Source organism: Myotis yumanensis, unplaced genomic scaffold (assembly GCF_028538775.1).
Source record: "Myotis yumanensis isolate MYYU_CA2020_CCGP unplaced genomic scaffold, mMyoYum1.0.hap1 SCAF_10, whole genome shotgun sequence".
Classification (NCBI taxonomy): Eukaryota; Metazoa; Chordata; class Mammalia; order Chiroptera; family Vespertilionidae; genus Myotis; species Myotis yumanensis.
In genome coordinates, this window is record NW_027223761.1 from 79,108,851 (window position 1) to 79,135,924 (window position 27,074).

A 27,074-nucleotide genomic window follows, 5' to 3' on the forward strand; every position below is an offset into this window, starting at 1 on the left:
TATATTTTTATTGATTTCAGAGAGGAAGGGAGGAGGAGGAGGAGAGAGAGAAAGAAACATCAATGATAAGAGTGAATCATTGATTGCCTGCCTCCTGCACGCCCCACACTGGGGATCAAGCTCACAACCAGGAATCAAACTGTGACTTCCTGGTTCATAGGTTGATGCTCAACCACAGAGCCATGCCGGCCAACCTGATCTTCCTTTTTTAAAAAAATTTTTCTGGTTCATGAAGAAATGCAAAATCCTGGGAATAATTGATCTGGAAGATTTTTTAAAAATTTTTTTTATTGATTTGAGAGATGAAGGTGATGGGGGGGGGCTTATAATCTGATAGATAGAGCACCTGAATTGAACGGAAAAATAATCATATTATTTTAAATCTCAGAACACATATACTTATATGAATAGGGGGTTAAGTTTCTTATATGTGAAGAGGGGGTTAAGTTTTTTTTAAGTTTCCTTTTCAAGGCCAGTGCAAAGCGATTGAAGAGGTGACTCAGCTGTGAATCCAGCAAGCCGAGCTGATATAGGCATGGTCAGGCCAACCCACCAGGAGTCAAAACATCATCTCACCGCCTGATAACCAAGGACAATAGCTGAGGTCTGTGGACCCCCAGGGCTAGCCCCTTCCCCTTTATAATCCTGTCCGCTGTATCTTGCTGGAAGGCAGGATTTGATGCGTCTTGGTTGGCTAGCCTTCTCAATACTAGTAAACACCTAATATGATTCAACCCTGCCTTCGTTATTGGACACCCGGGGGTTTCCCGGTAACAAAGGGAGAGAGAGAGAGAAACATCAATGATGAGAGAGAATCATTGATCAGCTTCCTCCTGCTGGCCCACACTGGGCATGGAGCCCACAACCCAGGCATGTGCCTTGACCAGGAATCAAACCATGATCTCCTGGTTCATAGGTTGACCCTCAACCACTGAGCTGCAGCAGTAGGGCGATCTGGAAGATTTTAAGTCTCCTATTAATTCTCAAATTCTGTAGACATGGTACTTTCTAAGGGTCACTGCTTTCAACAGGGTACAGGAGGCCATGCTTAACAAAGCTTTCACCAATCTTCCTTCATCACCCTCGATTTTTTCATGGAGCTCGGAAATCAGAGGGAGAATGAAGACTCTGGCCTCTTCCCTGGGTCTCGCTGGCGTGGGATCACAGACAGGGACCGCAATCGGAAGCTGTAGTGTTCTCAGGACGGCGCGGTCACTGGCAGTGAAGGGGAGTAAAGGAATCCGGAAGCGCCCTCAGCGTCTGAGCCAAGACAAGGGGCTGTCCGGGATGCGGAAGACTCTAATGTATCGCAAACAAAGGACTCTTGGCAGCAGTACCTTCCTCTGTCACTCACATGAGACTCCTCCCTCCCCCCATTCTATCACAGTGCAGAGAGAGAGCTATTTAATAGTCAAGACCATTTTAAGGCCAGAACAACCAATTAATAACAACACTTCCCTGAAATTACAGCCACCCCTCTGCTCTTCAACACACACTTCTTAATAAAAAGAACGGCCCTCCACACCCCTCCCCTAGCAGACCTGGCCTTCATTCACCCACGCTAATCACGGCAAGATAGCCTGGGAACGTCATCTCACCACCTAAGCACTTTATTAAATGTCATTGCTTCTGATCGTGAAGGTTTGCTTTGTTTATCATCCCTGCCCACCTCCCTAGAATCTGGTTCTGACCGCACTCTTCTTTCCTAAGGCGGACAGGGAAGCCCGGGTGCCCTGCCTGTTCCCAGGCTCACCACCGCCCAATGCACCCTGCTGCCAGGGAGCCCTCAGAAAGCAGCAGGCTCCGCTCCCGCCTTGGCAGAGGTTGGAAAGATGGAAACTGAGCTATTTTCAAGCCAAACATTTCTGAAAGCACCCAGCGCTGCGGCCTTTGTTAGGAAAGCAGTGTGTTCAACTGTGGCCCGAGAGAGACAGCAGAAACCAGTTGTTTTTACAGTTTCCAGAACAAAAATCGAGAGTGACCATCTACTGTTTGTCTCCTCAAGCCCGAATTCCTGTGCCTGCCGTCAGAGCACCCACTTCAGTCTGGTGTGGCTCCCAGCACCACATCGCACCAGAACCTCGGCCAGCTCAGCGCCCTCCTGGGATTTCCCACCACCAGGAAGTCTTCATCGGGGATTGACCTTTGCCCTCTTCCTTGTCTCCCCACACACTGTAGCCAGTCTTCTTCAGGCTTAAGTATTCATTTATTTAACCCCAAACTGACTGATCAAGGGTTTCCATGTATTAAGCCAAGCACCAGGGACTGGAAACACATAAAGTAAGGCCCTCACCTTCAAGGTACATAAGATTGAATATGTAAACAAAAAGAGTAGGTGAAAGTTTCACAAGTGAAAATGTCTGCGCAGGGAATATGGTCGCATAAAGGATGGAGTGGCCAGTCTTCTGGTGGGTGGAGGGTTCCAGGGGAAGGTTTCATAGGGCAGGAGGCTCTTGAGGTGAATTTGGAAGAGGAGTAAGTGGGTGGGGAGGGGTTGTGTTAGGTGTTTCGATGAGCTGTGCCGGGCTTGTCTGTGGAATCAGGGCCTGAGTGTGAGAGTTCAGGCTGGAGTGCAGGGTGAGCTTCAGAGCCCGATGCTTGGATATCTCAGTGCGAGAATCCAAGGCAGTATGTGAGGCAATGAGGCTTATTTAACATTCACTCTGGGACAAATAAGAGAAAATTAAAAGAGCAATTTTAGGAGGGAATAATTGTTTTCCATACACCATAATTACAACTGCTAGTAAATGCTGCTCTCATAAACGAATCTGCCTTTTGGAATTCTCTTAAATTCTCTTGGTAACGAACAGACATTAAAGGAAAGGGACCTGTGGGCTCCTTACAGAGAACTGGGGCTGCACTGACCCCTGGTGTCTGCCTTGAGCAGAGAGACCTCTAACTGCTGGCACAGAGCTAGGTTGCAGGCCGGCAGCACTTCCCAATCTTTCTGTCTTTGGCTTTAGAAAGACCCAAGAATCCTTTGGGACCAGAGACGAATCTTAGAACCTCAGCTTTCCTCCACCTTCTGAGCTCACTTCCTAGTATTTACCTTCAATTCTATTTCTCCTTTTGGGCTCCCTCCCTCAACAAATGGAATCGTTTAAAAGTGGCCACAGAGAATCTGAATGTCATTTTTAAAAAATCATTTTTGATGTTCCTTTCTTCCCCACCTTTCTCACACTCCCAAGCCAACAGCCACTCAGCCACTGAGGCCTGTGGTTGTGGCTCCTACGTGACACTCCAATCCACCCTCTGCTTGAACTGAGGGCGCCATCACCCCCTCGCCCCCCCCCCCCCCCAACCCCCGCCCCCCTGCCATTGGTTTGCAAGCAACAGCCTTCTGACTGGCTTCCCTGCTGGAGACTTGCTGTCACCAGGGAGATCCCACGTTCAGCTCGCTAAACTTATTCCTCAACTGACTGTGGTAGGCTAGAAGACTGCTGCTAATTGCTTCTATTAAATAACTGCATGACCTTGGGTATGTCACCTGGGCAATCTTGTCATCTATAAAATGAGGGTTTGGGGGCAAGAATCGTGTTTTTCTATCTTTTCCCTCTAGGAATGTCTCCTGTAAGTTCCCTTTGCACCTTGCCCTTTCCCCTTGTTATAAAAAATCACTTCTACCAAATAAACTCATTGATTAAAGAAAAGTTATTTCTTACCCATTTTTTTTTTCCATCAAAAACATCAACTACTATTGGAGCATCTGGTCTGCAGAAGATAACCAATGTTACTGCAAAGAGTTCCTGTAATCTCAGCCAAAGATGAAACAAAACATAAAAATGTGTGATCTTTATCTAGCAGCCATACCATGAGTAAATCTAGCGTTTCTGTTAGTCATCATGTTAGCACACAGCCTCGCCTGTAGGCATCACGGACTCTTGTGATACGAAGGGATCTAGTGAAATAAACGACCACCAAGATCACATTCGCTCTGAGATTCTAGGTTCTCAGTCTTTCGTGTCTTAAATCCCTCCTAGCATTCTCTAGTATGAACATAGCCCCTTTCTCTTTAATTGCACCTGGTCCATAAAGAAATATTCCATCACCAGTGCCAACTCTAATTAAATTTGGGAGGAGTTGGCCAACCTAATTGAGCCTAGACCTTAGTGTAAATTAATTTCACATAGATTAAATGATTTATTATTTAATGCAAGGTAATGAAACATTTTTGGTAGAGTATAAAGAGCCTAATTAATATTAATTTTTACATTGCCTAATTATATTTCTATTTTTTCTTTGTTGGGGTTTTAATATCTAAAATTTATTATTCTCCTTTGATTCTATGCATCATTCATTTTCCTTTTCATTGTCATCATCATCATCATCATCATCATCATCATCACCACACCACTGCCATGATGTATTCACAGATGCCTGTGTTCTCCAGCCATGCAGATCTCCTCATCTGCTATAACTCCTATTCCCTCCTTAGACAGTCAGCCTGTCTGTATACACACCAAAGACAGCGTGTGATCATTGATGGGACCATGAATGGGGAAAATGGCTATGGAGTAAATGTAAAAACAACCGGGAAGTTTTGGATATGCATGTATACAAAATAAGATTGTTGTATTAATATTAAAATCTTGGGCATAATAACGACATCATAGTTCTATGGGAGAACATTTTTGTTCTTAGACGACACATGCTGAAATGCTCACAGGGAACTGACCTGATGTCTGCGATTTACTTTCAAATGCTTTCACTTAAAGAAAGAAGAAAGGAGGCGCTGGTGTGTGTCCATACACAGCACAGGCAGAGAGAGTATGCTGCGGATGTGGCAAAATGTTGACAATTGGTCAGCCTCGGTGGAGGGCTTGTGGGTGGGCATTATTAGACTGGTTTCTGAACTTTTCCATAGGTTTGAAATTTTGAGAACACATGTTGGGAAAGCATACCTTTTTGAATCGCTTAGGTATTCCTGCTATTATTTCATACCTTTTCTGTCCTTAAAACGCCAGTTCCTCCCTGCTGTCCTAATCTCAGGAGGCAGCTCTCTCCTTGTATTCATGTGGGAAGGGATGGGTTATGCTGCAATAACAATCTGAAAATCTCAGTAGCTCAAACCATCACAGCTTTCTTTCTCACTCATGCTACATGGCATTTCAGAGCAGCGGGAGAGTCAAGCCACCTTGGTGACCATCTCAGGTACCCGCATTTCACCACAGGAAGGCTGTCTCTGAAGTAGACATTCCCTTCCTTCTCAAAGGAAGTATTTCTTTCCTCTTATGTAGAGACCACTGCTTCATGTGAACTCTGAACCCGTGTCTCTGCTGGGATTGTGCTTCCACAACGTGCCTGTGGGTCCTCCACTCACTCTCACGGCCTCAGTCTCTGTCTCTCCATTGCTGCAAGGTCCAGCTCTAGAAAGCCCTGTGCTTGATGCTTCACACCGCTAATCCCCCCTCTTCTTTTTTCCTGGCAAATCCTAAAGCTGATGGTCTTTGCAGACGCCTTCACTTTCTGATACCCCACTCTTGGTTTAAATACAGGCTGGCATTCGCTCCCAAATTATATTGACATATCTGACTTTTTGCACAACAAACAGCCTTTTCTGCCCCCGGCTCCATTATTCCTGACCTCGGCAGTGTGGGACTACCGACAGTTCCCTTCTTTGTGATATTTTCTCCTACTTTGATCTTTTTTTAAAATATATATTTTATTGATTTTTCACAGAGAGGAAGGGAGAGGGATAGAGAGTTAGAAACATCGATGACAGAGAAACATTGATCAGCTGCCTCCTGCACACCTCCTACTGGGGATGTGCCCGCAACCAAGGTACATGCCCTTGGCTGGAATCGAACCTGGGACCTTTCAGTCCATAGGCCGATGCTTTATCCGCTGAGCCAAACCGGTTAGGGCTCCTACTTTGATCTTTGTACACCAGATTTTGGGGGTTCTGTTCCCATCTCTGGGGTTGCTCCTTGTCTGGCTGCTATGTTTCATTTTTTATCCTGCCTTCCCCAATGTGAGGACCTTTCTTTGGTCCTTTCATCTTTGTCCCTCCCAGGACTTGTGGATGTCACCTCCAGTACCTCTCTCCTGTGCACTGTCCAGCCCTGATCTCACCTCCGCCATTTCAATCTCATCTCAGCTGCTCCTGGGATTTTCCCACTGCAGTGACTTGCCCATCACCTCAAACTGCACACATTCTCACTTGAAGTCATCACACTTCTTCTTTCCAAACACTTTACTTTTCCCCAGAGGAGCCACTTTCATCAAGTGTCTCAGTTGAGCAGAATCTTAGCAGGATTCCTTGACTTTTTCTTCGTCTTCATTCCTCGTTTTTATTTCTAGTACTCCAAGTCCTGTTATGTCCCCTCCTATCTGCTTTTTCCTCATTGTTCTTGCAGATGCAGTCTCTCATGAATGTACTGTAGATTACTGAGAGTCTCTGATTTGGGGCTTTCTACTTTGTGCTCTTGATTCCCCCTCCAGCCACCCTTCAGAACGTCTTCACCTGACAGTGCCTATCATGAAAGGGGAAGAGTCCATCTGACAGGGGCATCAAATCCGGGCTCCTCAGAATATAATTTGGCTCCCTTCAACCCACCTTGCTGTCACTGACTCAGCTTCTTCAGCCTCTGGCCAAGCCTTCCAACCTCTCTGAGAATGCTCTCATCCTCCTATCCAGGCTTCTCTCTCTTTAAGTTTCTCCTCCCTTTGTCCCCACTCTTCATTATGTGTCTCCAATTTTCCTAGCCACCCCACGCACCCCTTCATTTATTCCCATCCTCTTTTACTACCTTTTTGCTTTTCCAACCTTTGACTTTCTTTAAGATATAATTCAGCTCCCACCTCTCCATGAAAGCGTCTTTCACTGCTTGGACTTAAACTAAATTTTCCCTTCTCCCACTGTGACCAGAGGTAGTTGCAGTTTGGTAGTTAATTATTTAAAATATCTTATTCCTTTCTCTCTAACTACCTCATTAGTTCTTTGAAGTTCTACACAGAAATCACCACAGCACTGGGTACATGGCTGTGATCAATAAATACGATTTGATTAATCAATTTCTCTGAGATCTAATGAAAAGTATTGGTTATGTTTTTTATCCTACTGTAGGAAGAATTGTATCTGCCAATTTCTGAACATAATTTTTCTCCTCAATCCCACATAGAGAGAGTTGGCTCCCTGAAGGGTGGCTGGTGATTTCAAATTCCCAGAACAACCCATTTCCTTGGAGTATCAACATCAATTTAATTGCACAGCTTGCTGCCTAATCCTGTATTATGGAAATATTTACATTGCTTTCATGCCTTTTCAAAATCACCATTTTCCATCTTTGCCATTATTATGATGAATAATAATTTTTCATGTACACTAACTTATTTAATTATCTCCACAAACCCTTTTAGGGTTGGTAATATAATTAGTTTGGTACTTTTGTAATCCAGAAGAAAAAAATGACAGTGTATAGTTCAAAGGGTTTGAACTGGCTTAAGATCACACAAACAGGACTCAAATCCAGTTATTTCTATAGTTTAAATTAATTCAAAGGCCTTAGTCTCCTTCCATCACTGTAAATTCATCTAATCTGGACACCCCTACCATGGGCTTGCATAGCTCCCATCCACCAAAGCATGCATTGACAGTATAAAAATTAATTTATAATCTGTCTCTCCCATTGCTGTGAGCTTACTAAAATGTAGAAACTAGATGCTATTTAATTTTGTATTTCCACAGAATAGCACAGAACCTGTTGGATGACTACCTGAATTAAGTCATGGATGAATGAATGGGAGAAATTTGTGATGTGTCCTGTCTGCCTCCTAGAGAACTTGCCCCAAGACTCCCCACAACTGTGTACTGTTCGTGGCACACTGCACATGATGGTAAAAAATTGCAAAATTTCTTTCTCTTAAATCTCCTTAATCATCCCCTTCACCCCAGCAGCCCACAATCCTTAAACACCATCTCACTGAAGTCTGTGGTCTTGCGTAGTTAGGGCTCAGGCAGACGTGGGTTCACACCTTTCTTCTGCTAAGGATCAGCTAAGTGAGTAGCTATGGCCAAGTTAGTTATTTCCTCATCTGGAAATGGGTATATATAACAACTCAAACTTCAAAGAGTTGTGGTGAGGACTCAATGGGATACCTTATTTGGAGACCTCGGCAAAGATCCTGGAACATAACTTGCTCAATGGAAGTTAGCAATGTTTATGTTAGGCAAGCCTGGTCCATGTGCCTCAGGAGCTCTGTGGGACTCACTGAGTGACTGTGTTTTCATGCTACAAAGGTCTCTCTTGGCCAAACCTATACAGACCTTCTCTTGGTCAAACTACAGAAGAGGAAAAAAAAACAAAACTACAGCAGAGGATGTAGACAATTCGAATAAACTCTACTTTCATTGGAATAAATACTTTAAAAAAATTAAAGTTGTTGGGGTGACATTGGTTAATAAGACCATGCAGATTTCACGCACGTGTACATTTCTATGATACACGATCTGTGCATTGCATTGTGTTTCCACCACCCAAAGTCAAATTGAATAATTCTGAGAAGTAACGGGCTGTAGGACCTGGCAGGCCCTTTTAAGCATCTTTAAGAACCTTACAGAGAGTTGGAACAAGAGGTTGTTTGCCATTTATATTTGTAAATTGAACCTCCTGCCAGGATCCTTCCCTCTATCTCCTGCTGCTATCGTGTTCCAGTGTGTGTGTGTGTGTGTGTGTGTGTGTGTGTGTGTGTGTGTGTTGCTTCCTTAACAGCCTGAGCAGCTACCAGGTGTCCAGAGTGGAATAAAGCATCACTCTCAGGTGCTGGTGAAACACATTTAGCACATGTGTAGATCCACCTCCTGGGGCACGGAGCCAGAGAAACAGAGCGAACAGCACATGGATGCGCTTATCACCAAGCACAGGGCTTTGGATGTAGAGGAGAGGGGCTGCATCGCCATTCACATGATCTCAGCTTCAGGAGTCCTCTAGGGAAGAAACAGTAGCTGCTTCCTACCTCACAAAGTGCTGTCGGCCAGTCCATTTACTTGGTGAGCAAACTGAGGTTCAATAAGGTCAAATTATGCACAAGCCTAGTTTAAACAGGCTCCCGTTGGAGGAAGCCTAGAGGGGGTTGTGGCCAATGTGTTGGGTTCATGTCAAATTGGAAAGAGAACGATCTTTGGCACCAAAAAGAAAGACTTATGTTCAAATCCACTGGAGTGTGAACTTTGGTAAATTGTTTATTTTCCCCAAGCCTTGGCTTTCTCTTCTGTATGAGGACTGTGATACCTCTCAGGGTAATCCAATTATTCATGCATTTTATTTATGCTTACTGAGGATGTATTATGCAGCAGGCTCTGATACTATGAGAATTATGTGATATTACAGATGTAAGTTTCTGTCTAAATGCTGGACATAGGTTGGCGACTCAAAAAAGTTCTCTCTCCTTCTCTCAAGCCATAGAGCTTCAAAACTGACCTTTCTCCAGGGAGGAATGCATCACCTCCATCGGAAATGAGTCAGATCTGGAGTATTTGCAGACTGACTTCATCCCTGTCTCCTCCACACCCCCACAGACCCCGGAACTTTTCCCTCAGGGCTCTTGAGACTAGAATACCCTGCTAACTCTGACAGATGATCTTTGAGGGGAGAGAAATCTCTGACACTCCAGGCCTAAGTGACAGCACAAGGACTTTAAAAATGATCCTGCTCATACTAGATAAAGGCGACTTGTCACAAGAGGACAGGTTGTCTTAGCACCAGCTCATGGGAAGTAAGACAAGTGAATGGTTCTATCCATTCTAGGGCTAAGCTTGGGGCCCTCCTCAAGGGTGAGGAAGGTGCCAGGGTCACAGGGAGACAGAGGCCTGGGCAACAGGTCAAGTAACAGGCAGGATCGTCTAGGAGGGGTAATTACTTGGGCAGTGGAATCAAATATCTTGATCCTCTTGAGAGCTCTCTCCCACCTCATCTTTGCATTGACCTTGCACTTTGCTCTGTGTGCTTTCTCCACCAAGCCCTAGGCTACCCTTCTGCTCTCTCCTCCACCTCCACCACAACAGCATCCACATGTGACTCTTGTTAGTGCCCTGTCTCTCTTTCTATTGTGGCCTCAGCCATGGTGATGAGTGCAGGGAAATATAACAACATAATCCTCCTCACACCAGTCAGTCCCCAAAGGTCCTTACTCAGAATTCTCCATTTATCTGGTCATTAGGTCTAATTAAATCTCTCCATCTTAGAGCACTGATGAGTGGCACCACTTTCTCTCACCAATTAGAAGACAGGAGATTAAAGAATGCCCTCAACACTTTGTCCTTGTGAGGGTGGGTGGTGGCAGGGGAGAGGGAGGGCAGGAAAGCAGAGACTGTCCTGTATCTGAAGACAGTGTTGCTGTACTGTGGGTTCTGGCCAAAAAAAAAAATGCAGCCTTTGTTGGCTTCTCCAGCTGTCCCCATGAAAGTGCATTTGGTAGCCTGTGTCTCTTATTGAAATACCTACTTCTTCCTAAAGATGGGGTTGGACAACTTAAACAAAGGACATTTACAATAAGTTCGTTAAATAGAAATCAAAAAGGGAAACCAGGATTGAAGAAGGGAGTAAACAAACATATTAATCCAAAGGTTAATTAACATATTTATTGCAGTTAACACAAAATCTGATTGGATCTTCCTGGTAGTTAAAGTGAAAATGAAACATACCACATTGCCACAGTGCGCATCATTTAAGAGAGGGAAGTGTACTTTCCCACTATTCTTGGGGGATTAAAAAATGTCCTGGTTCTAAATTCTCAGAGAAAGTTCTAGCATGGGGCAGCATTTAGGAGACACTGGGAGACAGAGAATGGTTTCATCAATACTCAGTACTCATTGTCTTGCACTTGACAGGCAAGGCTCTGAGTGCCCAGGGCTTGGGAATTGAGTTTTCTTCTTTGAAGGGAGGAGGGGTAGGGGTAGGGGGGGGAGGGGAAGGAGGGGGGAGGGGAAGGAGGGGGGAGGGGAAAGAGGGGGAGAAGGGGGGAGGGGGAGGGGGGGACGGGGAGGGGGGAGGGGGGAGGGGGGGAGGGGGAGGGGGGAGGGGGGGAGGGGGAGGGGGGAGGAAAGAGGCACAGCCTCAGCCCTGCAGATGATCTCTGCAAATCTCTGTCTTCATCATGGCATCACGGAATCAGAGCTTGCTTCTCTCCCTCTTCTCCAGACACCCCAAGGTGCTATTTGGGAGGACACGCACGGACACCTCTTCTGAGCCCTCCCTAATATTCAAAGCAGAATTGGTTCTGGGACGGTCAACCAGAAGCCAGACCAAGGATCGGAAGGCAGCGCAGTATGGAGGCGGAGGGACGGGTGCGGTGGTCTCAGGCTCACGAACGCTGAGATACGCTCCCTTCCAAGAAGAAATAGGGACGTCAGGCTCCACTCACGCACAGACCCACGGGGAAGGGCATTGCTGCTAAAGAGATTCCTTATGCACAAGTTCCCCCATTCTCACCCCAGACTCCTTCCTTCAAAAGACACAGAACCTTGGGTTCCGGGTCAAGCTCATGCCCTGCAGATGCCGCCCCCCCCCCGCCCCCCGCCACCTCCCCCGCCCCCCCCCGCCCCCCCGTCCCCCCCCCCGCCCCGCCTCTTAGTAAATTGGGGCTGGAGGCTGCTTTTCTGTGTGAGCGTTTAATGAGATTATGCATGTCCAGTGTGTGGCACAGTGCTTGCCCGGGGAGCGTGTGCCCACATGGTGCTCCCTGGGGTCAGTTCCTCCTCCCTCTGCCGGGTTTGCCTGCTTCCCTCTCCTTTTCCCGTTTCCATCCCAGGCTCACCGTGGGCAGGAAGCGTGTGCAGCCAGGGCAGTAGGAGCGTCCTTTCCACAGGGGGCGCTCTAAGATCGAGAAACAGGCCGTAGGAGACCTTGACAGTGTGCCTGCGAGGACTGCGCGCTGGTACCTATGGCTGGACATTTAAAAAATGACTTTTTTTGAAATCTTTGCCTTGATATGCTATCATTTTTCCAGATGTCTTTTCCATACCTGTCTACAGATCTGTATGAAATCATAGCAGGTCCCGCAGCTGGGGGATGACGCTATGGCAGCTGGGCACAGACACCGCTGGCCCCGAGGAACAAGGTAGCCACCTTCTCTTGGCAGCAGGTCCATGGGGCGGGGGCTGCCAGGCTGCAAGCCCGGACCGGACGCAGAGCTCGGCCACCAGCTCGGGCGCTGCCGGCAGCTGAAGCCCCTCTCCCTTCCCGGCCTGCGCCTCCCCGGCCAGACCCAGGTCCAAGCTCAGGCGCTCGGGCAGTGCAGGGGGCGAAGCTGGCTCGGTGGCCCTCCCTGGGTTAGACCCAGGCCTTGAAGACGGGGCGAGGAGAGAACGAAGCTCTGAGCAGCTTTATGCAGGCCCCGGGGCGAGGAGAGAACGAAGCTCTGAGCAGCTTTGTGCAGGCCCTGGGGCTGGAGGAGGGACGGTGTGGGCAGAGGAGGCGGAGAGAACACCTTCCCGTGAGGCGGTGACCTGGAGCCCTGGGCCTGGGCGTGGAGGGCGGGCCAGCATCCTGTTTACTACCTGCCCGGGTGCGATGCGGGGGCCCAGGAAACTCCTGCGATGCTGAAGGCGCAGCATGAGAACCTGTACGGGTGCCACCGAGTCCTGAGAAAACATCTAAGAAAGGAGAAGTGCCTGCCCCGCTGGCCCCTGATGGGCATGTGGGGAGAGGCGCGCATTTGCAGCCGCCCCAAAGCGCCCCCTCCTGCAGGTCAGCTCCCTACCGAGACCCACCAGGCAACAGCTCTGCGCCGAAAGCACCCCTGATGGGCAGTTCTGTTCCCCCCCCCCGCCCCCCCCCCCAAAGCCTGCCCCACACCTCCCCACCCCCCAAAGCTTCGGCAATAGGGAGGAGCCTGCCATCAGGGCCTCTTCAGGAGGAGATACTCACCAATAGAGTGCTCCTTGTAGAAAGTGGGCTGCAAAGACATTAAACATGGCACCTTCAAAATAACACAAAAAAGTAACAAAATCAAACAAACAAACATTAAATAAATAAAAATGAAAAAGTAACAAATAAAATAAATAAAACAACAAAATAAAGAAAAAGAAAAAAGAAAAATGGAAAAAAATTAACAAAATGAAAAAAAAAGGCCAAACAAGTTGAGTCCAAGACCAGCTTCCTGAGCTATAACGGACAAAAACCTCAGCCTGGTCAGGGTCTTATATAGGAGTGGTTTGCAGTTTCATCACAGTGGTGCGTTTATGTGGTCAGAGCAAGAAATGGACCAATCACAGCTGGGGTGTGGTTTGCAGTTTCATCACAGTGGTGCATTTATGTGGTCAGAGCAAGAAATGGACCAATCACAGCTGGGGTGTGGTTTGCAGTTTCATCACAGCCATCCGTTATGTGGTCAGAGCAAGAAATGGACCAATCACAGCTGGGGTGTGGTTTGCAGTTTCATCACAGCCATCCGTTATGTGGTCAGAGCAAGAAATGGACCAATCACAGCTGGGGTGTGGTTTGCAATTCCCTCACAATGGCTCTTTGTGAGGTCAGAGCAAGAACTGGACCAGTCACGGCTGGGGTGTGGTTTGCAATTCCCTCACAATGGCTCTTTGTGAGGTCTGAGCAAGAAGTGGACCAATCATGGCTGGTGATAAACCACAGTGGTTTTCTAAGTTTTTGGTCTCATGACCCTTATACTTTGGGAAAAACAGAAAGACAACCCCCAAAGAGCTTTTTGTTTATATGGGATTTAAATATTGATATTTACTTTATTAGAAATGAAAATCTGTAAGATGCAAGCATACAAACACATGCAAAAGAAAAGTCTGACTGATTCTTATGCTCCAGGCCTCAGCTCAGATATCACCTGCTTAGAGCCCCTGAGAGGACGCCCCTGATCCATCCATGCCTACCTTCCGCACCCAGCTGATCAGGTTTGTCGTCTTCATAGCACTGATGACAGTGCTTCCCATGAAGGGAGGAGCATGACTGTAGTGTTCCCTGTGTCTAGCACAGTGAGTGGCAACAAAACAAGTATTTCATAAATATTGTGTCACTGGGTTAACAGAGGAGTTTGGGAGAACAAAAGAAAATATGGCCAACTACTTATTTAATCTAAGTGGCTCTGTGGGCCAATGGGTGTGCCAGGTGCAGGAGAGGCCCCGCGGGGGGGCTGGTCCGGCCGCCTGCTTCTTCCCTTTCCCCGTCTACTCGCTGCAACTGGTCCAGGCGACACCCGCAGTGTCCTGTCTGAGGTGGTCCTGTTTAAGGGGGGCTGTCCCTTCTCCCGCTGCCATATTAGTCTGACAATCCCAGAACCCATGCTAGAGGGCCCCAGGCTTGCTCGGCTCACCGCATCTTAGTCTCCGCAGCTCTTTGCGGTGCCCGTGGGTCCAAAGAACAACAGTTCCGTCTTTAATTAGCGTCAGCCAGCCTTCTAAGGAGTAACACCCTCACGATTTGATAGCTGATTGGGAAAAAAATAAGCTGAAAGGGAAAAATGCTTATTTCATTCTTAAATAATCATAAGAACTTACTAATGGCTGTGGTACCTGTTGGTATACACAAACCTTGCACACAACCACCTTCGCTTTTGGATCCACGTCGACTTTTGTGTTGGACTTGCCTCCGTCACAGCAACCACAGACTATTCGCCTTCATTACGAAATGACCCGTCGAAGGACATCGAGAGCTCTCCTGTCAAGTCTGTAAGCTTCCTGGAGTTCGTAGCGGTTTGCTCGGTGTCCGGCAGTAGTTGTATCTCCATCCCCCTCCCCAGACGAAATGGCCTGCAGGGCGGTGTGAGTGCTCTGTGTCCCAGGACTCGCTGGGGCATGGTTTGTGGCCCTATTCCATGCATTGATCGCATCTCCTCATGTTGAGGGAAGTGGGATGGGGTGAAGAATGGGGACAGAGAGATTGCCCAGACAAGCCGGCATCGTAACTTTCTCAGGACGCATTTGCAGATGATGCTCATTCCTTAAAGAGGCATTTCTAGGGACAATCGCGAGGCTGGGGTCCTCCCTGGGCATGTTAAAGGCTCGCCGTGCTGAGAAGGAATGGCACCTCCCTGAGTGGGCTGCGAGTCCATAGGGTTATGCCTGGTACAATATGGTATGGTCACTTCACTATTTGTAGGCCAATCATTTCTTTCTCTTTCTCTCCCTCCCTCCCTCCCTCCCTCCCTTCCTCCCTCCCTCCCTCCCTCCCCTCCTCCCATAAATGAACATTGTGCTCCTCCTGTGTGAAAGGTAATGAAAAGCACAGTGATGAAGAGCAAGAATCAGGAGCCATACTACCCACCATCTATTACCGTGTGACTTCGGGTTATACCCAATCTCTGTGCTTCATGCTCTACTCCTATAAAATGGGTTTAATAAAGTGGTGTTTCCTATGGCGTTTGTTAGATCAAAATAAGCTGATGGAGATTAGATCGATGTCTGCCCTGACAACATGCAGGCAGCTCAGCAAACAGCCGTGACAAGACAGACTTGGTCTCTACTTCTACCCGCTCACCGTCAAGAAAAGATAAATATCAAACCACTGTTGGAGCAAATATTTAATTGATTGCAATTTTGATGTGTGTTACAAAGAAGTGTAATATTCTATGTGAGTTTAGCTTAGATTTGGGGGTGAGTGCCACAGAATCCTTCCAAGAGTAAATAACCCTTGAGATGTATTGGGGTGAGTTAGGTTGAGGTCCCGTGGGTGGAGGAGTGTTCCAAGCAGAAGGAGCACCATGAGCTCCGGCGCGGGTGAGGAGCACATGTGAGGGGGTAGGCAGAGCAAGATCATGCAGTGCCTGCGTGAGGTCCTTGGTGAGGAATCTCTAGTTTTTTCTAAGAATGATGGGAAGCTGGCAAAGGGTGTTGAGCTGAGGAGTGATGTGCCTTTATGTCTCATAAAAGAACACTGGCTGCTGGTTGGAGAATGGACTCTCGTGGACAAGAGAAAAGAGAAAACACCAATTAGGAGCCTCCTTGAAACTCATTTGGGGGAAATAGGAAGAGGCCCTGCCTGGGGTGGTGGTGGGAAGAGGACAGACTTGAGAGGCAACTAGGAGGCAGGATGGAGATGGTGGATTGATTGTGTAAAGAGAGGAGAGACCAGAGAAATGCCTGGGAGTCCTCCCAGAACACTTGGGGGCGGGGGTGGGGAGTAAGGAGAGATGTGGTGACAAGGACAGGCAGCCCTGAGGAGGGACAGTGTCCATAACAGGCTGTGGAGAGTATCTGGAGCCCAGCTCTCCAAAACCACTCTCTGCAAATCCTTCTTAGAAATTGAATTAAAACCTGATTTCTGTGTTTCTCTCTGAAATATCCAGATAACGATCTCAGGCCTTTGCTTTACTTTGTACGAAAGGCAGAGTGCTGGGGGTGGAGGATGAAAACCTCCTCTGTGGCAAAGAACTCCCTGTGGCTTTAGAGTTCTTCACCGAACCTAAGACGCACGCGGGGCCATTGAAAACACAGCTCCTCCTCATGGTGCCTGTGCACAGCCGCCCAGCTTCTCCGGGAGTGCCTCTCTTCCCTTCTCCGCAGCCACCCTTCTTCCTGGTGAACAAGGAAAGGTGTTTTTGATATTAATTAAGTTAGATGGCAATTTCCTCCCCCTAATTAAAGTGGAACGCTGTCACAGGACACTTTGAAGTGGGACTCTGTGGATATAAGGAACTTTTCATCCTGCGCCAGCGCTCTGTAGTCTCTTCATATTGTTCACTTCAATCAGAATGAAAGTCTTTCTGGTAATGAAGGGGAAAGCATTCAGCGTTTCCCAGCCATCACACAGCGAAGGCAGCCTGGGGAGTGGTGTTGGGGAGCCAGGCGCAGGCGGCGTGGGCACTTGAGGTGCACCTTCCCTGTGCACCTGGGAAGGGGTCCATGCTGTGGCCGGGCTGGGAGGCGGTGAGGGTGACAGAGGCCGGAATGCGAGGCACTGAGCCGCTTCTCGGGACGCTGGGCGACTGGCAGCACCTGCCTGGGACCGCTCAGCTCCAGGGAGGCTCTGGCCGGGAGCTTGGATTTGCTCCATGAAAGGGCGCTGGTGGGACCGTGGTCTTCTGTTCTGAGTTTCAGGGGACAGCTCCACGCCCTGTTCGGCCCAACAAGCCCCTGCTCCAGACATGCACAGTGAGCAGTGAGGGAAGGAGACCAGGGAGAGAAGACAGAGAGAGAACCGAGGGCAGGCAGCAGCAGAGAGAATCGGGAAGGGAAGGGAATCGGGCCTCACCCTAAAAGCTCACTTGGCCCCAATGATATTTTTTACTCTTTCAAAAATACCTGGTTCCTCTGACTTACCCTTTGCCTCCCTCCAAGCTTTCCTCTTTCGAGCCCCTCTGAAAGCACCGAGCCAGGAAGGTAGGGAGGGAGTCTCGTCCCCTCCCTGCCCAGAACCAATTTCTCATGAAAGCGCCCCGGGGAGGAAGCCGAGGCCACTGGGTTTATCTGTGAATCTTCCCGCTCGTGTTTCCCCTGTAGGTGTCCCAGCCGGTAACACACCCTCCCAGAGCGAACCAGAAACAGTGTGTCCACCTCCTCCACCCGGCGCCACCCGCCCCGAGTGTCAGGCGCTTTAACTGGGTTATTGCTGTTTCCCCCGCTGTCTCCAGGCATCTCCCAAATAGTCCCACAGCCACAGACAAAGGCAAACGGAAGAGGCAGTGGGAGGCGGAGAACTAGCGCAGGTTCTCTCCAGGGTCCTTCAGTGGCCGCCCATCTCCGGGCTCAGGCCAAGGAGCAGGTGTGAGTCCCCCCAGCCTCAGCTTCCTGAGCCGCCTACAGGCTCATGAGGGTGTGGGGCGCTGCCTGTGGGAACCGGTGCCAGACCCGGGAGCAGAGAGGGACAGGCAGGGTGGGGTAGGGAGCAGAGGGGGACAGGCAGGGTGGGGTAGGGAGCAGAGGGGGACAGGCAGGGTGGGGTAGGGAGCAGAGGGGGACAGGCAGGGTGGGGTAGGGAGCAAAGAGGGACAGGCAGGGTGGGGTAGGGAGCAGAGGGGGACAGGCAGGGTGGGGTACTGCAGCAGAGTTGGGGAGACAGAGGGATGAGAGGAGACCCCAACTGGAGGATCCAGAGCATCACTGCCTCCCCTGAGGCTAACAAGGGCAGGAAGGGTGCTGCGATCAGGGCGAGCGGCACCCAGCGGCTGGTGGAGATTGTACATGCATGTCGATTCTGCAGGGCAGTTGGGACCCAAAGCCGGGCTAACCTGTGCTCGCTACAGTGTTCTGGCAGTAAACCTGTGCCGGCCAGCGTGGAGCCAGGATTAGGTTCTCACTGTGCTCTGAATACCTGGGAACTGCGCTCTGTGGTATGACTTCAAGGGAAAGCACTTTCTGGGCGAAGGCAGCAGATTCCACCTGGATGAATGACTAGGTAAGAAAGCAAGCTGAACAACTATTTTGTGTTTCACTATTTTTAAAAAAAAGCCATCCATGTACCATTTAACATTCACAGAACCCCTAGGAAGGACTTCAGAGTAGATAGTATTATACCCATTTTACAGATGAGGAAACTGAAGTGCAGAGAGGTTAGATCGTTTTCCCCAAATCCCACAGCTTCTAATTACAGAGAAAAGAGTTGATCACTGGTCTTCTTTAAACAAATGTGGGGTGTGTGTGTGTGTGTGTGTGTGTGTGTGTGTTTTGCCACAGACACAGTTCTAATAGATACAAATTTCTCTCCATTAGGATAAGGGAGAGTGGTGAATACTAGGACCCAACCCCTGATTCTTATCGCCTGGCTTCCGAGGGCTGGGTCTTTAGCGCTGATGAAAGCCAGCCTCCAGCAGCCAGCCATAGGAGACACCTGCAGGCGTCCAGCCAACCCAGAGACCTAGAAAGGAAACCCAAGCATTCCTAACCTTTAAAAAGATCTTAGCCTGTGGACAGATAAATTAACTCCGGGACTCTGGGGAGATTAAACCTTATTTTATGGTTTGCTTGTTAAAAACGCATAACTCCAAATCTCACCAGAGATTGCAATTAAGATAGCACAGGGCTAAAGCTATATGAGAAGGATTATTTACTCTCGGATCCCTGCAAAGTCCAAAACGACAATAGGCTTTTCCATTTCCTGGCCTGCAGTTGATCTGAGGCCACCTGCCTTTGTACCTGAAATGCTCTAGGACACGTGTTTCTCCTCTCCCAGCGTAGCTGCCACCACAGTTCTGTGATCCTTTGTGGCTGCCCAAAGTAACCATAAAAACCCCAGTTAAAACGAAGTTTCCAGGGCGTTCGTGTTCAAGAGACACCAAAACCCCCTTTTACCATCTGCTTCTCCACTGTTCCCACCTGAGGGGCCCTTTTCCCGTGTTCCTCTTTGAATGCCTGATTGGTACAAGCCCCAAATAGCTCCCTGATTCCTAGCGAAGTCCAAGGTAAAGCCAGGGCATCCTGAAGCCGACTCATCTCTCTGAAATGTGCCCAGGAGAGAACATGGAGCCTTCCCAGCAATCCCTGGAGGGACCCCACTCCCATACAAGGCACACAGATGCTCCCTCCTGAAGTTCTGCCGGAAGTTGCTTTGTTTATGCAAAGACACCACCAAGAACTGTTTCGATGACTTTTTCTGGGGTCCTTCTTACCTCTTGAGATTACTATTTTGTGTTTTTCCCATCTTCTGTACGTGGAGAATAGAGACATAAGGAATGAGAGCCTTTCGATGAGAAATTCCATCTTAGGTACTGAAGTGCAGTGTGTAGGGGTCTGTCTTGAATTTGTCCTTTTGATCTTAAGACTCACCTGGCACATTTGATTAATGCTCAGATTTCAGTCTGAATTACTCAAATTTGGAGTCACTGGTATAAAGGAAAGACCACTGAATAGGGAGTTAGGAGAACCGGATTTCAGATTAATCTTTACTGCCTAGTAGCTATTTGATCTTCATCTAGTCACCGTGTCCTGCTTGTTGTTAAGTTTCTCCTTGTAAAAGAAAGGGCCACACCCTGGCTGGTGTTCTCAGTAGTTAGAGCATCAGCTGGTGCACTGAATGGTCACAAGTTCTATTCGCAGTCAAGGGCATGTACCTGGGTTGCAGGTTTGATCCCTGGTCCTGGTTGGGGAGTGTGCAGGAGACAACCAATCACTGAGTCTCTCTCATATCCACCTTTCTTCTCTCTCTCTCTCTCTCTCTCTCTCTCTCTCTCTCTCTCCCCCTCTCCCCGTCTTCCTCCCTCCCTCCATCCCTCCCTTCCACTCTCTCTAAAAATCAATGGAAAAAATACCCTCAGGTGCAGATTTTAAAAAAAGAAAAAGAGGCCGCTCTGGCTAAATGTGTCAAACATATTCAATTGCTTTGGGAGCATCAACCCCATAAACTAGCTTCAAGGTCACAGAGCTACTCAGAGGCAGGGCCAAGACTCAAACTGAGGTCTGCTGGACTCAAGATCCCAGGCTTCTACCATCGTGCATACCCCCTCTCCAGAAGGTACTCCGAGCTCTTCTCTCCTAGGAATTTCTTACAGGTAAAGAAAAGACCTCACACATCACAGGAGAAGTCAACCTTACACCCCCCCTTGCTCCCTCTGTCCATGGGGTGAATCCCCCAGCCCCTGAATTACAACAAAATCTCTGGATCAGCCCAGGACTCCCCCACCCCTCACCCCTGGTGATTATCTGGGGTTGATTTGGCCAAACTTCTAAGTCTGTTGCCTAGCAAGTCCCAGCACATCTGGAGTCCTGCTGCTGTCTCAATTGCACAGCTGTCTACAGCAAAGATGCAGTCATCGGAAAGCTGCTGCCCAATGGAATCCAGAGCAATCTTTAGATGGATCAGCTCTTTATACCTTTGTGTGGCTTTCACGTCTCACTCACAAAGACAACAGGCGAGTTAGCAGAGTTCACACTGAGATGTGAGTGGCTTTCTAACCAGCATGAGGAAGATTTCCACAGAAAAACCTCTTTTCTCCTGGTGACAACCCTGAATTTTTGCTAAAGGGTTGGGGGGGCGGGGGGGGCGGTGAGAGGGGGACGGGGAGATCTCTCTCCCTGAGCATTTGTGTGGACCCAAGGGCTTTGAAATGGGAAAAAGCTAGAAGAGTCCTCTGAGGTACAGACACCACCAAATAGCACAGGCCCCAGATTTTGGTTCCGGAGACCCGCACAGTGAAGTTTCCAAAAGCTTAAGGAGGCAGAGCCAGTGTGAAGCTTTTTCTTTTTCTTTCTTTTTAATGCAACAGTGTAGAGAGATTGTTTTGGGGGCTGGGGAAGATCGAAACCCACAGTGAAGGTAAATGAAAACCGAAAATCTCTGCTGGAGGTGTGGATAAAAACCAGAACATTTTAAAAGTAAGCGGCACTGACCAGTCTCATTTAGCTCCCCAACGAGAGAAGCGCTGCAGAGAAGAAGAAAGTGACCACGGCAGCCCTGCTCGCTCCCATTCTATGAGTCAGGCCTCCACCAGCCAACACTCTCAGACAAAGGCCACTCACGTTCAAAATGGTGACACAGGCACGTAGGACCCAAGGGGCCACTGTACCAACAAAGACCAATGAAATTATACTCAAAGCTGGATGAGACCTTAGGAGCCTTTGGTCCAAGCCTCTCATTTTGCAGTTGAGGAAACTGAGCCCCAGAAGTCATGGGGCTGGTTAATGAAAAACTGAGGCCAAGACCCCAGACCTCCACATTCCCACTGCTGTTTCCTGTTACGCCCATGGACAGCCCACACTCTACTGTGTTACATCTGAACGTGGGTGGCTCTGGATGATAATGCAGTTACTCCATTTTAATCATATGATTCGATTAAGTAGGAGCTCATCGATGTCCTTTCAATGTATTAATTGCATTAGCGATTTCCTCCCTGCATGTTTGGTGTGTGTGTTTAGTTACATGTGCTTCCAAAATGTCGTTCTCTTTATGCGAAGGCCAAGAAGGTGAGCCGGTGAGCTGGGATGCCGGTTCCCCTCTCCCTGGCTGTTGTCAATGGCCTAATTGATTAATTTAACCTCCCTCCCAGCTTGGAAGCCTGGACACAGCTAGAGCTCCTCATATTAGCTGTCAGTGTTGTCATTCACACCTGTATCAATAATCCTGAACTCCGACAGTTTTCTTTACTTTTAGCCCTAAACCTTATCTTATAATACAAATATCACACGCCAGGCAGGGCACCATAGAACAATTATTGCACTTCCCAGGTGAGGTGAATTTCTTGGCCTCGGCTCCTCAAGGCAGCACCTGAGATGTGTTCTAGTCACTCGGAGGTGCTGGCAGAAGCGTATTGCACTTTGTTAAAGACACAGGAAAAAGAGGACACCTGTTCTTCAGCAGCTCGCCAGGGCCTTCCCGCTGGAGAGAAACATGAAGGTGGGGTGGGTTGTAAGTTACAAATGTCTCCCATTTGCACTGCTGCACGGATCTCCATGACAGCACTTGGGATTTCTATCTGGAAGTTAGGATATTGGATGCTGTCCTCGGTAATGAATTTTCAGATCTCCCATCGTACAGATGAGGAAACACGATTGGAGAGAAGAGGTAATTTGGGCAGAGCTGGTATTCAAACTCAACTCATTCTGAGTTTATTTGAGTCAAACTGACAATTGCCAGGAAGCAAAATCTCAATGGATTGAGAAAAATGCTCTGGAGAATGGCAGCTTTGCAGCTAATTTTATACATTAGAGCAGCGGTTCTCAACTTGTGGGTCGAGACCCCTTTGGCGGTCGAACGACCCTTTCACAGGGGTCGCCTAAGACCATCCTGCATATCAGATATTTACATTACGATTCATAACAGTAGCAACATTACAGTTATGAAGTAGCAACGAAAATAATTTTATGGTTGGGTCACAACATGAGGAACTGTATTTAAAGGGCCAGAAGTTTGAGAACCACTGCATTAGAGTCAAAGGAGAAGATGGAAGGAGAATTCAAAAATGTATTGGTGGTAGACCTAGTCCGTCAGAGAAAGCAAAGTGGGCAATCGCTGGGATTGGATAGAAAGTAAAATGGGAGACAGGGCTTCTTTTACACTGGTGGGTACAGGATAGTTAGTAATTAACATTTACAGCAGAGGGTATGGGCTAAAGATAACAAGGAGGGGTGCTGTGGCCTGTGCTCTGGTGCAGAGAGTGTGCCCTGAGGGGTCTGGAAAGATTCCCCTGACCTTTCAAAGGTGTGTTATCTGAGATGTAAAAAGACAATAGACAGGCTCACTTAAGGTAAAGATTGACCTTTGTCAAGAAAACTACAGGCGTGCTGCTATGGCCCGCTGTTAGAAATGTTTATGTTCCGGCCATCCAATGTGGTCACTTTCAGCCTCTGAGTGTGTAGGACCTGCCATGCTGGCTTCCCCTGAGCTTGTCAGGCTTAGTATGTGAGCCCTTTTGCATCCACACTCATTTAACCTGGGTTCCCCCGTCCCCCAGCACATGAGGTCAGGCAAAAGTTCTGGGTTTTTTCTCATTGACTCAACATTTGTTTGATTAGTAGCAATAGAATGGCAGTGACATAAAGCCTTGTGTCAGACTCAGAACTGCAGTGATTGCTGGCTTCCTTACCCTCTATGTTCAAAGGAACATTTAGTGTAAACTTTCATGATTATGGATAATTACACTTTCCAGGTAGATAGCTGAGAAGATCTTTCAGGTGCAGCTGGTAGAAGAGATCAGCAGCAACAGCAACCCCAAGTCATGGTTTCCATTTTGCTTTTCCAAGAAGACTCTAGTGCTCTTTGCTTTCCACCCTCCATCCCACCTTCACACCCAGCAATCCCCACACAGCCTCACATGGCCTGTCTCGTGCATGCTCACACACATTACACACAGTGTCATACCTAGGTGCACACACACAGCCTCGCACACTCCTTGCTGGCACTGTCGTCCACGTCTCCCCTAGTTCCCATCCCATTCTGGTCCCTGAAGCTCTCCTTCCCTCCTCCCAGGTCCTGGTCTGCCAAGGTGCCTGATGGGGGTGGTGCTATTGCCAGTGAGCCAGGAACACCCCAGAACAGCTGCCCGCCCCCCGGCTAATGTCCCAGTCCCTCTCACAACTCCCAGCCCCTTCTCCCTGCATACTCAGCAATCACTCCAACCTCCGTGTGTCAGGCTTCCCCAGAGCTCCCTCTGACAAGTTTATCAAGTTGAGAGATGACACTGTCAACGGGCATATAAGAGAAAAAAGAAGGGAGAGAGGGGGAAAGCCTGGAGCCTCCGTTGGCTCTGCAAGGAGACATATCCGCACTCCCAAGGTCATCCTCCCACTTCACCATCAGTGAGCCTCCCCCAGTGGGTGCCTGGTGCGGCTCTCTGCCATTGCCTTGGTGTGGGGTGGCAGTGGAGGGGATTGTACTTTAATAAGCGAGTGTTTGGAGAAACAATGGCTGGCCTGACAATGCCAGCAAAGTCATGACACCAGGGACCTCTTACAGTCTTAAGATCCAATCAACTTGAAGGTATTACCATCTAAGGTGGATATGAGCAGGGGCTGTAGCAAACAATCGATCCTGGCGTATCTACTGAGAGTAGGACACCTGCTAAAATATTAATTTGGGATGGGGGTGGTAGGGAAGGGGAGGGGCTGGGGAGCATCAGACTGCCGGAGCTCTTCCTAAAAATCTGTTGACAAAAAAAGTTTAATTAGGAAATACAGGAGCTATTTTGTATACAGGTGGTTATTCTATTCTTTACAAAAATTCCAAGAGTCACCCACATAGGAGGAACTTATAGGAGACCGGCTTTCTTTCTCGGTGCTGAGTATTCTTCAGGAGCTGCCTGGGACCTGTCTCCCTGGGACTCGGCCCCTCCCACTTTCCACATCCCCCAACCAGGGCCTCTCAGTGCCTCCCCTGGGGCTTCTGCAACCTGAGGTGATGAAGACCTTGAAGGTGGGAGGTGCAACTCAGGGAGGACAGCAGCCAGTACCACGGAGCGATTTATCCAGCACAGGTGTCTGACGGAGAGCCAGCCCCTGCCCCGCCCCTGGCAGCATCAATAACATCGATGGAGCTGCTGCCCTCAGCACGGGCTTACATTGTGGCCGTGAGGAGAAGGACAAAGAAACAACCTCCTTCCTGGCAGAGCAGAGTTTAGGGAGGGTGGCGGGGAGGCCAGCCCTGCGGAAGGATGAGAAACCCACTCCCTGACTGGCTGGCCGTGGTCACAGGAGAAGGGGGAACCAGAGGCTGGGGGGCCGGGCTGCGGCTGCACAGACACTGCTGGAGGGAGGCAGGAGCGGGGCCAAGGCAGCCAGACACCCACTCCTTCTCGGGGGAAGGGCCCCAGGAGGAAATCCTGTTCATCTTCCTAGCAAACGCGGGTATAGTACCCGTATCTCTGGTTTCCTTTTAAAGGTCTATCTGAGAGCACTCGCATTCACGATTCCATATTTGTTTTGGAGACTTGTCTCTGACTCCGGTGACCGGAATGCTGGAGTGCTAGGTCCAAAATCACCCCTTCCCTGCAATCGTTCTCAGCTCTGCCAAGACCAAGCTCCTTGTTCCCCTTATTGCCTTCACATAGCACGTTGTTTGGACTTTATTATTGTAATTACTTTTATTTTTATTGATTTCAGAGAGGAAGGGAAAGGGAGATAGAAGCATTAATGATGAGAGAGTATCATTGATGGGCTGCCTCCTGCACGCCCCTACTGGGGATGGAGCCCATAACCTGGGGATGGAGCCCATAACCCAGGCATGTGCCCTGACCAGATTCCAACTGTGACCTCCTGGTTCATAGGTCCACGCTCAACCACTGGGCCACATGGGCCGGGTGGACTTTTGCTAACTAATCTGCATATTGAATTATAACTTTTCTTTCCTCTCTCTTTCTGGGACTGGCAGCCCCTCGAGGGCAGGGACCTCCTACATCTACAGCCCCAGTTCCTTGTGTGGTGGCCCATGTAGCTGGTATTTGAAACCTGCAGGATATGCAGGACAAGGCCGCTCACCACCTGCAGCCATCGCCCGGAGGAGACGTCTTCTTCTAAGCTGAATCACCATCCTCTCACTGAATGAAATATGGACCTGCACCACATGAAATGACTAACATTCAACCATCTGAGACCTGCCAAACGGCCATTTCCTATGGTCCAACCAACTCTGACAGACACCGCCTCAAGGAGGGAAGGAGTCAAAGGAAGTAGCATTTGTCACCATCAATCAACTGTGTGCCCAGCACTTTACAAACAGAGCTGAACCCGAGTTTAATTCTGGTTCAGGAGAAGAAGGTAAACATAAAAGAAACAAAATGTTTGAGTGCTGAGAGGGGCGGTACTGTGGGACCGGGTGGGAAAGAGACCAATTTGGCTGGTGAAGGCGCATGACAAAGGCAGGCTTCAGCGCCCCAAGGTCAGGCTTCCCCGAGCAGCTGGGCTGTGTCGCGGGGCCCTTTCCTTTCTGGTGACCCTTTCCTTTCTCATGGCTCACTCACTCTGCTTGGGCTCCTCACACGGCTTCCTTGCTGTTCATTTAGTTCTCTGTTCACATCTCGCTTATCCCTGTTCCTCTGTCTAGGGCAGCGGTTCTCAACCTGTGGGTCGCGACCCCTTCGGCGGTCGAGTGACCCTTTCACAGGGGTCGCCTAAGACCATCCTGCATATCAGATATTTACATTACGATTCATAACAGTAGCAACATTACAGTTATGAAGTAGCAACGAAAATAATTTTATGGTTGGGTCACAACATGAGGAACTGTATTTAAAGAGCCAGAAGGTTGAGAACCACTGGTCTAGGGCGACCCCAGCACACTGCTTGCTCACGTTTGCTGGGAATGTATGCACAGAAGACCTGCATTGAGTTTCAACAACGAGCTCAAGGATCCTTCAGAGGCAGATCTGCCCAGGCTCGCCCGCTTCCCCACAGGGCACTGTACCTCGGGGGAGCGGGCCCAGCAAGGCTGAGCCACGCACTCAGGACGATGAGACCCAGGAGGGGAGGGCAATTCCAAATAATGGCCAGTAGACAGATTCCCTTTCCATTTCCTGGTTCCCTGGCTGGTTGGCACAGGTCTCACATAAACCCCCAGTTCCAGACCACATGGTGGCCCCTGTAGAGAACAGGGGTGCAGTTGGGAAGACAGATGATACACTTACAATAGCAGCTACCATCTACTGACTCTCCAGGATGGGTATCATCATTCCCATTTTATAGCTGAAAAAGTCATATGCCCTGGCCAGGCTTACAAGCCAGAATTTCAGGTGTCCCCAGTTCTAAAATCCAT